The sequence below is a fragment of the Oncorhynchus tshawytscha genome, linkage group LG12, assembly GCF_018296145.1.
Source record: "Oncorhynchus tshawytscha isolate Ot180627B linkage group LG12, Otsh_v2.0, whole genome shotgun sequence".
NCBI classification, from domain to species: Eukaryota; Metazoa; Chordata; class Actinopteri; order Salmoniformes; family Salmonidae; genus Oncorhynchus; species Oncorhynchus tshawytscha.
This window is the reverse complement of record NC_056440.1, coordinates 25,168,349-25,179,397: the sequence shown is the minus strand read 5'-3', so window position 1 is coordinate 25,179,397 and position 11,049 is coordinate 25,168,349. Positions and strand designations below refer to the sequence as shown.

The 11,049-nt window shown below is 42.1% G+C and overlaps 1 protein-coding gene across 2 annotated transcripts in view; it reads left to right on the top strand.

Annotated features, from left to right (window-relative positions):
* The first annotated feature begins 5,366 nt into the window (after positions 1–5,366).
* LOC112262780 (synaptic vesicle glycoprotein 2C) overlaps positions 5,367–11,049 on the top strand; it is an 89,174-nt gene continuing 83,491 nt past the window's right edge. For both annotated transcript variants that reach the window (XM_042331479.1, XM_024438536.2), the window contains exon 1: positions 5,367–5,560. The gene's annotated coding sequence lies outside the window, so the exon portion shown is untranslated. The remainder of the gene's footprint in view (positions 5,561–11,049) is intronic.

The window sequence follows — 11,049 nt, the reverse complement described above, 5'->3', positions numbered from 1 at the left end:
AATATATTTTAGATTCCTCAAAGTAGCCACCCTTTGCTTTGATGACAGCTTTACACACTCTTGGCATTCTCTCAACCAGCTTCACCTGGAATGCTTTTCCAACTTTCTTGAAGGAGTTCCCACATATGCTGAGCACTTGTTGGCTGATTTTCCCTCACTCACACTCGGTCCAACTCATCCCAAACCATCTCAATTGGGTTGAGGTCAGGTTATTGTGGAGGCCAGGTCATCTGATGCAACACTCCACCACACTCCTTCTTGGTCAAATAGCCCTTACACAACCTGGAGGTGTGTTTTGGGTCATTGTCTTGTTGAAAAACAAATGACAGTCTCACTAAGCTGCAGAATGCTGTAGTAGCCACGCTGGTTAAGTGTGCCTTGAATTCTAAATACATTTCTGACAGTGTTACCAGCAAAACACCCCCACACCATCACACCTCCTCCTCCATGCTTCATGGTGGGAACCACACATGTGGATATAATCTGTTCACCTACTCTGCGTCTCACAAAGACACGGCGGTTGGAAACAAAAATCTCAAATTTGGACTCATCAGACCAAAGGACAGATTTCCACCGGTCTAATGTCCATTGATCTTGTTTCTTGGCGCAAGCAAGTCTCTTCTTATTATTGGTGTCTGGTAGTGGTTTCTTTGCACCAATTTGACCATGAAGGCCTGATTCACGCAGTCTCCTCTGAACAGTTGATGTTGAGATGTGTCTGTGACTTGAACTCTGTGAAGCATTTATTTTGACATCAATTTTTGAGGTTGAAAACTCTAAATAACTTCTCCTCTGCAGCAGAGGTAACTCTGGGTCTTACTTTCCTGTGGCACTCCTCATGAGAGCTAGTTGCACCATAGTGCTTGATGGTTTTTGCGACTGCACTTTCAAAGTATTTGAAATTTTCCGGGTTGACTGACCTTCATGTCTTAAAGTAATGATGGACTGTCGATTTCTCTTTGCTTAATTTAACTGTTCTTGCCATAATATGGACTTGGTCTTTTACCAAATAGGGCTATCGTCTGTATACCACCTCTACCTTGTCACAACACAACTGATTGTCTCAAACACATTAAGAAGGAAAGAAATTCTACAAAATAACTTTTAACAAGGCACAACTTTTCATTGAAATATATTCCTGATGACTACCTAATGAAGCTGGTTGAGAGAATGCCAAGAGTGTGCAAAGCTGTCATCAAAGCAAAGGGTGTTCACTTTGAAGAATCTCAAATGTAACATATTTTTTAGATTCGTTTAACACTTTTTTGGTTACTACATGATTCCATATGTGTTATTTCATAGTTTTGATGTTGTCACTGTTATTCTACAATGTAGAAAATAGTACAAATTTAAAAAAAACTTGGAATGAGTAGGTGTGTCCAAATGTTTGACTGCTACTGTACATTAGGCAGATATCAAGAATCCCTGCCTGGGGTGGAATGAGCTGGAACTGAGTGCCATAGAGAAGAGTCATCGATGGCCTATGCTCCGAAAGGAGCGATGGGCCTAAGGAAGTAAGTAAGTTTGTTTAACACATTACGCTACCTGATGCATGTACATGTACTGTACAATGTACAGTATTTACCTCCTATAATTCATTTGGTTATAGTACTGTAATAAACTGTAAATAACATAACTTTCTACAAAACTGCTGCTGCTGCCTACAATCGATTTGAATTAGATCTGTCTGCAGAGAGCCACAATTCCTGACAACAACAACAATGTGCTGTCATCAATCATGATGATGTTAACCCATTTGCTGCCCATATCCGACAGTGGTGACCTCTCATACAAGACAATGGGGATAATAGTCAGTGAAGCACTTTTCTTAGCTGCCTGCTGTTTTCAGAGTACTTTTGATTGCACGTTGATGATATTGGACATCCCCCTCAGGCTACAGTCATTTATCACATCACCACGACAATAACACCAGTGTCCTTTTGCTTTTATGATGCTCTTTTCCAAAACAATCACTGGCTACTTGGTATTGTGTCTGTAAATATGGCCATGCTGTCTCCATTTATATAATGTAAGTATACTCCCTGGCAACTGTGTAAGAGAGGGCTAAAGGTCTGCTGACCAATAAGAGAGAAGGAGAGAGGAAACGAGAGAGTGGGAAGGTGGGAGCTAAGTCAGTTACCTCTCCCACTAGGCAAAAACAATTATCATCAATGTCTGAATCGCTGTCTGGACAAAGATAACGCACTTTATGCTAGACTGCAGCACTAGTCTACCCAAGCTATAACTATTAATGGCTGCTAATGTGCATCTCTGTGTATCTATGGGTATAGGCATGTTTGGTGTAAGTAGGATTCTTTGAAATGTGAATGAATATGTGATATGATGGTGTGTTTGTGTGTGTGTGGCCATGTGCGTCAGAGTTTGTGTGTGTGTGTGTGGCCATGTGCATCAGAGTGTGTGTGTGTGTGTGGGAGAGAGAGAGAGGGCCATTCTGTTCTCCCGTACATTAAGCTAAGTGCTCCTTGGCTCTCCAGAAGTAGTAAATGGAGTCTTAGGCCTGAGGAGATGTTGTCTTCCAGCTCTGAATGAAAAGCAGAGAGTGTCCCCAGCCTCAGATCACCGCTCCTGTGAATCATCAAAATCAGAGGACAAAGACAGGTGCCTCTCTTTTGTAAGTGTGTGTGTGAGTGAGTGTGTCCATGCCGGTATGTATGCATGTGAGTGTGTCTCTGTATATAAATGCATTTCTTCATGTGGGAAATGTACTGTGATGGTATTTAATTCACGCTACATACGGTATATCGCCTGTGTCAGCACTCTTTCCATTTCTTGACATTCAAACAGAATCCCCTCTAAAAATATATCAACATAATACCACCAATTCCTGACAGTATCATTACACCAGTGCTACCCTCTACATCTCTGAATTTAGCTCAAACTGCTGGAATCCATTTTAAATGCAATCCTTTGACAATCATATCTTAATATGACTTAAATCTCATATACAGCGAGAGGTAACCCCCACAGAGGAACATTAAACGGGATGTTTTGTGCAGATAATAATCATCTCTCTGCAGTGGATCTTGTTCATCTGTGGTACTGCTACGACGGATTTTGGTCTTTAATGATGTGAGTACTGTAGGACTGAGTGTGCTGCCGCTTGCATCAGTCCCTCACTTTATTCTCTGACCGTCTCTCTCCACAGCTCTTGGGTTTGAGAAGTGCTAGGATTTGACATAACAAGCACAGTGCTCACTGTCTCTCACTTCATCAGAAGAACCTACTTATCTTTGAGAGAGCCTGTGTTCCGTTATGTAATTATACAGCGTTATTATACATACAGTCTTTGTGTGATATTCTGTAACAGGTAAGAATTATAATCTGTGTCGTACTGTATTGTGTGCATAGAAATAACTAAAATAATAAACTCTCAGATACTTTTGAAGTCTCTTTTTCTTTTCATGACTGATTGCAGTTACTTTCATCAGCTATATTACTCATATTCAATGCTGAACAGGGAAACAGTGATCACTATGCCCTCAGTGTTATTGCTCAGAGAAGAAGGTGCACTGACCTGGGCGTGTTGATAGATCAGGGTGATACTTTGAAACACTTTGACTAAATTAATAGCATTCATGGAGTTCATGTTACAACAGCCAATGTTCTGCCAAGTAATGATGGGTGCCATTCATTATAGATTGAGAAGCATTAGACACGCATGGCATCTTGTTAATTGATTGTCAGTCAGTATTCTTCTTCTGGTATTCTTCTGGTGACACCAGCCTTGGATCATGGACTGCCCTGTATTGCTCTGTGCAGGTGCACACCTATGTTTGCAGAAAGGGAAGAACTTATATTAATATCCCAATTGAAATTCTGTTTTAACATTTAGTGAGAGCAGATCCCATGCTTTTCACAAAAGGCCAACACATAATTCCAATTCTCCTTTATGCCAATGTTAATGTTCTTTTCACAGTTTTTCTTAGATTATACTTGAGAAAAAGCCCGATCTGTGGTTAAGTATAGAGTTACAACAAGAATGAACCAGACAGAAAGCTTCACTGAGACACAAAAGAAAAGAGATGTAACCTACTAAGGTAAGGCCGAATTAAGTAGGGAAGCATGCCTATTCATATTTGCTTGGGTCATCTTGATGAATTGATGCTTGTAACTAATCAAGCATAAAACAAACAGTGGAACCTGTAATGTTTCTAGTGGTTGTTCAGATTAGGACTGACTCATGACTCAGCCATTTAGCTGATTGAGAGAAAATTGTGGTGTGGCCCACATATCACATTGGCCTAATTCACAGAATTTTCTGAAGAACTTTAATGGAAAGGTCATGAATAATTAATGTATCCAGTGTCTGTCCTATCCACCAACGCGATGTAGTAGTGGTGTTTTTAAGGCGCAAATTCATCACTGAAATCATTTATGGAGTCAAGTCCATGGACAGCGGTCATTCGCGGAAAATGTCTTTCAGGACCGTGGATAGCGTCATATGAAAAAGCTGATGTCGCCTAGTTGGCCTTCTGTGGTTACAAACTACACTAAACAAAAATATAAATGCAACATGCAAACATTTCAAAGATTTTACTGAGTTACAGTTTATCGAAGGAAATCAGTCATTTAAATCATTCATTATCCCCCTGTTCAGCATATTACACCTAACGCACTGCGCTTTTAGCAGGATAAACTACTTTCAATATTATACCAGCCTTGTATGTTTTCAAATATTTAAGATACAGAATGAATCATTTTAATCAAGTGAACTTGAAAACATTGCTATGAGGTGAATTTGTAAATGTGTTTTATTTAGCCTACACACTATGCTGTTCGAGACTGTGGCGGGAATTATAATTTGGCACAATGGTTTGCAACAGGTCGAGCTGTTGTCGCATCAAATGGAATTTGAAATGATGCCGGCGAGAACACAACTGACTCCATTACAATAACGAGTCACAATGATACACTGCCACATTAACATAAGGCTATATGGCACAAACTTTTCAGCAAATACAATCCGTTACAGCACAATTAATTTGCCTTTCAAATGTATGCCATTCATCTTCAGCATGTCATCTGAATTGCTTTGTTGTTGCTTTGCCCCAAAAACATGCAAAAACGATCAATTTCCATTGCTCAATATGAAACTTTAACAATGTATTTGAAGAATAACATGAGCTCTTAAATCTGTAGAAAATATGTTCGTTAAAAAGCCTCGGTCTGGAAATCAAAACCTCTCATCGCATCCTACAGTACTGCACGTCGCAGTGTTTCACGTCATTCTCCCTCTAACGAGATTGTTCCATTAGATGGAATTGCCTGCATCACTCAATGAAATACAATTTTGGATTTTACTTTCTCTCCTAGCTATCCCCTGCCCCTTCTGTCCCCCCTCTCTCTCTCTGTCTATCTCCTTTTTCCTGAAGTAGCCTACTGCAGAGAGAGAACTGCATCGAAAAAACACACCGGAAGACATGAACTACCTCAGTTCTACAGTGTGATAGCAGCAAATTCAGATTCGTAAGACACAAGCAACTCGCCTGGTGCAATGGCTAACAATCAGGGCCATCCACTTTTCCTCTCTCAAACAAAGGTAAGCGCTTTGATTTCTCGAGGGAACGTTGTGGGAAAGCAGAGGTTGTTCTTATTCAAGTAGGCTATCCTACAGTGATTCGTTTACATTGCTTCATATAGCCTTTCGCGGAATACAGCATAATGTTCATTATAGGCTAAGTGTAAAGTAAAATAGCAAAATACACTGTTTGATATTGTCATATGCAAAGTTCGGTTACGTAGGCCTAATTCTTGTATGACTGACTGCAGTGCAACTGTGAGGGGGATGTTGGCAGGAATACCCACTTTATTCAGAATAAAATGCTATTTACTGCTCAGTCTCATTCATAGCTTACGTCTGAAGTTTACCAGATTTTTCAGTGGAATTGCCTTTGAAACCATACTGACAAATATTATGTGCTTGGTGTTTTTGTTGGAATGGAGTGTCTATGCTTGACTTTTCTTTATAGTCCGTGTAAAACATGTGCTTCAAACCATCCAGATACACTACTTGGAGTATTTGGGATACTAGGCTATAATGTAGGCTAACATCAAAGAATACAGTTTGGTTTTAGTCCTGTTACATCAAGGCTATCCCTTTAGACATACCCACCAAGTAAAGTCATGATCTCCATGATATTTGTTCTTTATTCAAATAAAATTGAAGTCAATAGTTGCTAATGTCTAAAATCTCTGCAAGTCTGAAACAAGCTCTCGTCTGCGTTGAATGAGTATCAGGCGGCCAGTCACCCCGGGCGCTTAAAGCACTCTGCATACCGCCAAAAAGAGCGCAAGGCTGCGGGTACAGTAGCGAGCTGGGTACTGATTCAACGATTGATAGGCTACCTAAAAGAACGTCCAGTGAAGCGGACATTTGTATCAAAGTGCTCTGTAGTAGGAGAATTATAAGCTTGCTTGGTAACATTTAAGTTGTCTTCAAAACGGCTTGACATATTTTCATGTGAGGTTTTGTCTAGCTGGACAGTTGATGGGAAATATGAGACTATTTTTCTTTAGCCTCACTTGACTTTTAATGGTGTTGACAGCAAAAGGAAGTCATGTGTAGGCCATGGCTTTCAGATGAAGGAAAAAGCTAATGGAAGAGGAAACGGCTTTCTTTTTCACATCAGATCACCAATCAATCCTGTATCTTATATGCTTGACACACCCCACTGGGCACAGACTCAATTCAAAGTATATTTCACATTGGTTAAACTTAATTGCATTGAAATGATGTGGAAACAACATTCATTCAACCAGTGTGTGCAAGGTGGGTGAAATCTAAACCCAAACCATTTTCTCCCAGGTGGACCATACACTATAGGGGTACATACTGTACACCCTTCCAGGGGTACTAGGACCCCTAGGGGTACTTGGCCTATCTACAAGGGGTTCTTGAGAAGACTCATGAGACCATAGGCCTACTGGTGAAATGCACATGAGGGGGTACTTCAGGGGTACTCCGGGTAGAGCACAATTTAGTTGGTGGTACAGTAACTAAAAAAGATTAGGAACCAACCACTATAGCAACCCCACCTGACTCAAAGCTACATCCTTGAGAGGTAGTTCATTGACACTGGCCCAATGACAATTCAGTAAAAGTGGAGGCTCCAAATAGACCCAGTGCGTCAGCCTTGTAAGTCCCCCGGTCTAAGCACGAAGCAAATGAAACATTAACAGATAAATAATTTGCATATATCTGGAATGAGTCAACCCGGTAATTACTTGGCATTGTAAAATAATGTTATTCAGCCACGTCCTCTAAACTCGCTTGCCCATCTTCAATGAACATTTGAACCACAGAATTGAATCCTTGTTTTTCATATTACTAGAATACTTCTCTTACTCAGGATACCCATAGTACTGTTCTTTATCAGAGCAAGGTTTTTCCTGCACAAAGTCTCACATCTCTTCACACATGCATGCCTCCATTTTCACAATTTTCTCTCATGTTGTGTTTTGGGTTTTCCTCTTTTCAAATGGCTGTCAACCTGGTGAAACAAAGCCACAGACTATAGTGTAAAAGCTGCATCCAGCAGCAAGCGGTGTGCTCTCCAGCTTCTCTGTTAGGGCTCTCTGTGTTTCCTAGCTCGGTGGTAAGTGGTGGGCTCTCCAGCTTCTCTGTTAGGGCTCTCTGTGTTTCCTAGCTCGGTGGTAAGTGGTGTGCTCTCCAGCTTCTCTGTTAGGGCACTCTGTGTTTCCTAGCTCGGTGGTAAGTGGTGTGCTCTCCAGCTTCTCTGTTAGGGCTCTCTGTGTTTCCTAGCTCGGTGGTAAGTGGTGTGCTCTCCAGCTTCTCTGTTAGGGCTCTCTGTGTTTCCTAGCTCGGTGGTAAGTGGTGTGCTCTCCAGCTTCTCTGCTAGGGCTCTCTGTGTTTCCTAGCTCGGTGGTAAGGGGCTGGCATGGCTGGGTGACCATATGGGCCAAACAGGAACCAGTGTGTGTTCTCTGGGAGCCAAGGCACATAACCTGTTTGGATCATCCCTCCCTTCCTGACTCAAATGTAACTCTGCTAAGTACTATGTGACATAGTTTTCGTAAACGGGAACTAGGTGATATTCTAATACAAATCCCAGAGATCAGTAGCAGTTACCTGATATATCATTGGCCATTATACTCTGCATCTGTGAAATCAGCTGGATGTGCTGTTCAGTGAATGCAATGTATTTCAGCCTTTAGTTTTAATGTAGGACACACTGTAGTGTGGGGAGTTCAGTGCATATCCAAGTGCCATTAATTTTGACCAGCACTGTCACGTGATATCACAAACACTATTAGTTCCATTCATATTAAATCAAAGTTTATTGGTCACATAAACAGGTTTGCAGATGTTATAGCAGGTGCAGCGAACTACTTGTGTTTCTAGTACTAACAGTGCAGTAATATTTATCAATACAATAACAATACATACATAATCCCAAAATTGTTAAAGTGACCAGTGTTCAATGTTTCTATATACATGGGGCAGCAGTCTTTAAGCTGCAGGGCAGAGTACTGGGTGGTAGCCAGCAAGTGACAGTGTCTAAGGTGCCAGGCAGAGTAACTGGCAAGCTATGGAGAGCCATGTGGTTGTGGGCGGTGCAGTTGCCGTACCAGATGGTGATGCAGCCCGACAGAATGCTCTCGATGGTTTATCTGTAGAAGTTCAGGAGCATCTTAGGAGTCACGCTGAATTTCTTCAGCCTCCTGTTGTTGAAGAGGTGCTGTGGCTCTTCTTCACTACGGTGTGGGTGTGGTGGGACCATTTCAGGTCCTCAGTGATCCTCTCCACTGCGGCCCTGTCGATGTGAATGGGGGCGTGCTCTCTCTGCTGTCTCCTGTAGTCCATGATCAGCTCCTTCGTTTTGTTGATGTTGAGGGAGAGGTTATTTCCCCGGCACCACTCCGCCAGGGCACTAACCTCCACCCCGTAGGCCGTCTCAGCATTGTTGTTGATCAGGCCTACCACTGTTGTGTATCCACCAAGTCATAAGGGACAGAGAGTACAGGAGGGGGCTGAGCACACACTGCCTGGGTGACCCCTGTGTTGAGGATCAGCATAGAAATGGTGTTGTTGCCCCGCCTCACCACCTGGGGGCGACCCGTGAGGAAGTCTAGGACCCAGTTGAACAGGGAGGGGCTCAGATCCAGGGCCACTGCAGTGGTGAGGGAACTGTTCTATTGTTATTGGCATGGGGGGAATTCCTATGTCTTATCTACACTAAGCAGGGGATTGATTGAAGTCAACATTAAAATTAATAATTCCAGTTATTATAGGTTAAAAAGGGATTGCCAACCGGCAACAGCAGTACGAAGTAACCATAAAAGTTTACTTTAAACCGTTCGCCATTATCAAAATGTCCTTGTGAAGGTTGACTCCACTACAGAGCACTATTGAAGCAGGTTTCTTTCAGGGGTAATCTGTGTACCTACATGGCTAGTGGGCCTTAGCTCTCCTCCATTCCTCTCTCACTTTCTCTATTCTCCTTCAACCCTCTCTCTTTCTTTTCTGTCTACCCCTCTCCTCTTTCCAGTTACCCATCTCATCTCTCCTTCCTCCTCTCCCCTTCATCTCTCTCCACTCCTCCTGTCTCCATTCCACTCTCTTTTCCCATCCTTCTTTATACATTCCTCTCTTTTTTCTGTATTCCACCATCTCTCTCTCTCTCTCTCCATGTAATGTCATCAGGATCTCCTAAATGAATACCTCCCAGGCCCAGGCTCTTTCTTTCAGATGAGGTCATGCGGTCTCCATTTTGATGGGATTACGTGCGGGTCGGTCCATTTAGAGATTGGACCTGCCCTGTCTGATGCTGATGGAACAAACCGTCTACCCACGCTTGTCTTTCAAAGGGGAGGACACTCACAAGTCAAACATGACTAAGACTGAATACTTTCAAATATAGATTGCATCCCCAACATTGGTTGAATGTGAAAGTATGTGACAGGATATTGAATAAAAAACAGTGTGGATTAGTCTAATAAGGAGCATAAGTTGCTAGTATTTCCATCATAGGATGTTTGCACTTGCATTCACATTGAACCACATCATTAAAAATAGTCCAAATGCAAGTGGAGTGCATACAGGGAGGGCAAGGACACTGGCAGATCGTTTTTCATTACTGCTTTGTGTGAGTGAGTATGTTTGGTCCAGTCTGTCATTCAGACTGCACAAAGCAGGCAGTATTGATGATCTATTATGATCTTATGAAAACATATGAAGTGTTTACTGCCCTCAGTAGGTGTTGGTCAGGAAACCAGTAAACTCCTCTTGCTACAAAATAGCTTTGTTTTTCATTCTAACCACCTAATTAGTACAGTGCATTTGGAAAGTATTCAGACTCTTTGACTTTTTCCACATTTTGTTACGTTACAGCCTTATTCTAAAATTGATTAAATTCGTTATTTTCCTCATCAATCTACACACAATACCCCATAATGATAAAGCGAAAAACAACAACAACCTTGTTTACATAACTATTCAGACCCTTTGCTATGAGACTCAATTGATTGGACATGATTTGGAAAGGGACACACCTGTCTATATATACCAAGCCATGAGGTTGAAGGAATTGTCTGTAGAGCTCCCAGACAGGTTTGTGTCGAGGCACATATCTGGGGAAGGGTACCAAAACATTTCTGCAGCATTGAAAGTCCCCAAGAACACAGTGGCCTCCATCTTTCTTAAATGGCAGAAGTTTGGAAGACTTCCAAGACTCTTCCTACAGCTGTCCGGGGGAGCAATTTGGGGAAAAGGGCCTTAGTCAGGCAGGTGACCAAGAACCCAATTGTCACTCTGACAGAGCTCTAGAGTTCCTCTGTGGAGGATGGGGAGGACCTTCCAGAAGGACAACCATCTCTGCAGCACTCCACCAATCAGGCTTTTATGGTAGAGTGGCCATATGACAGCCCACTTGGAGTTTGCCAAAAGGCACCTAAAAACTCAGACTATGAGAAACAAGATTCTCTGGTCTAATGAAACTAAGATTGAACTCTTTGGCCTAAATACCAAGCATCACATCTGGAGGAAACCTGCCACTATCTCTACTGTGA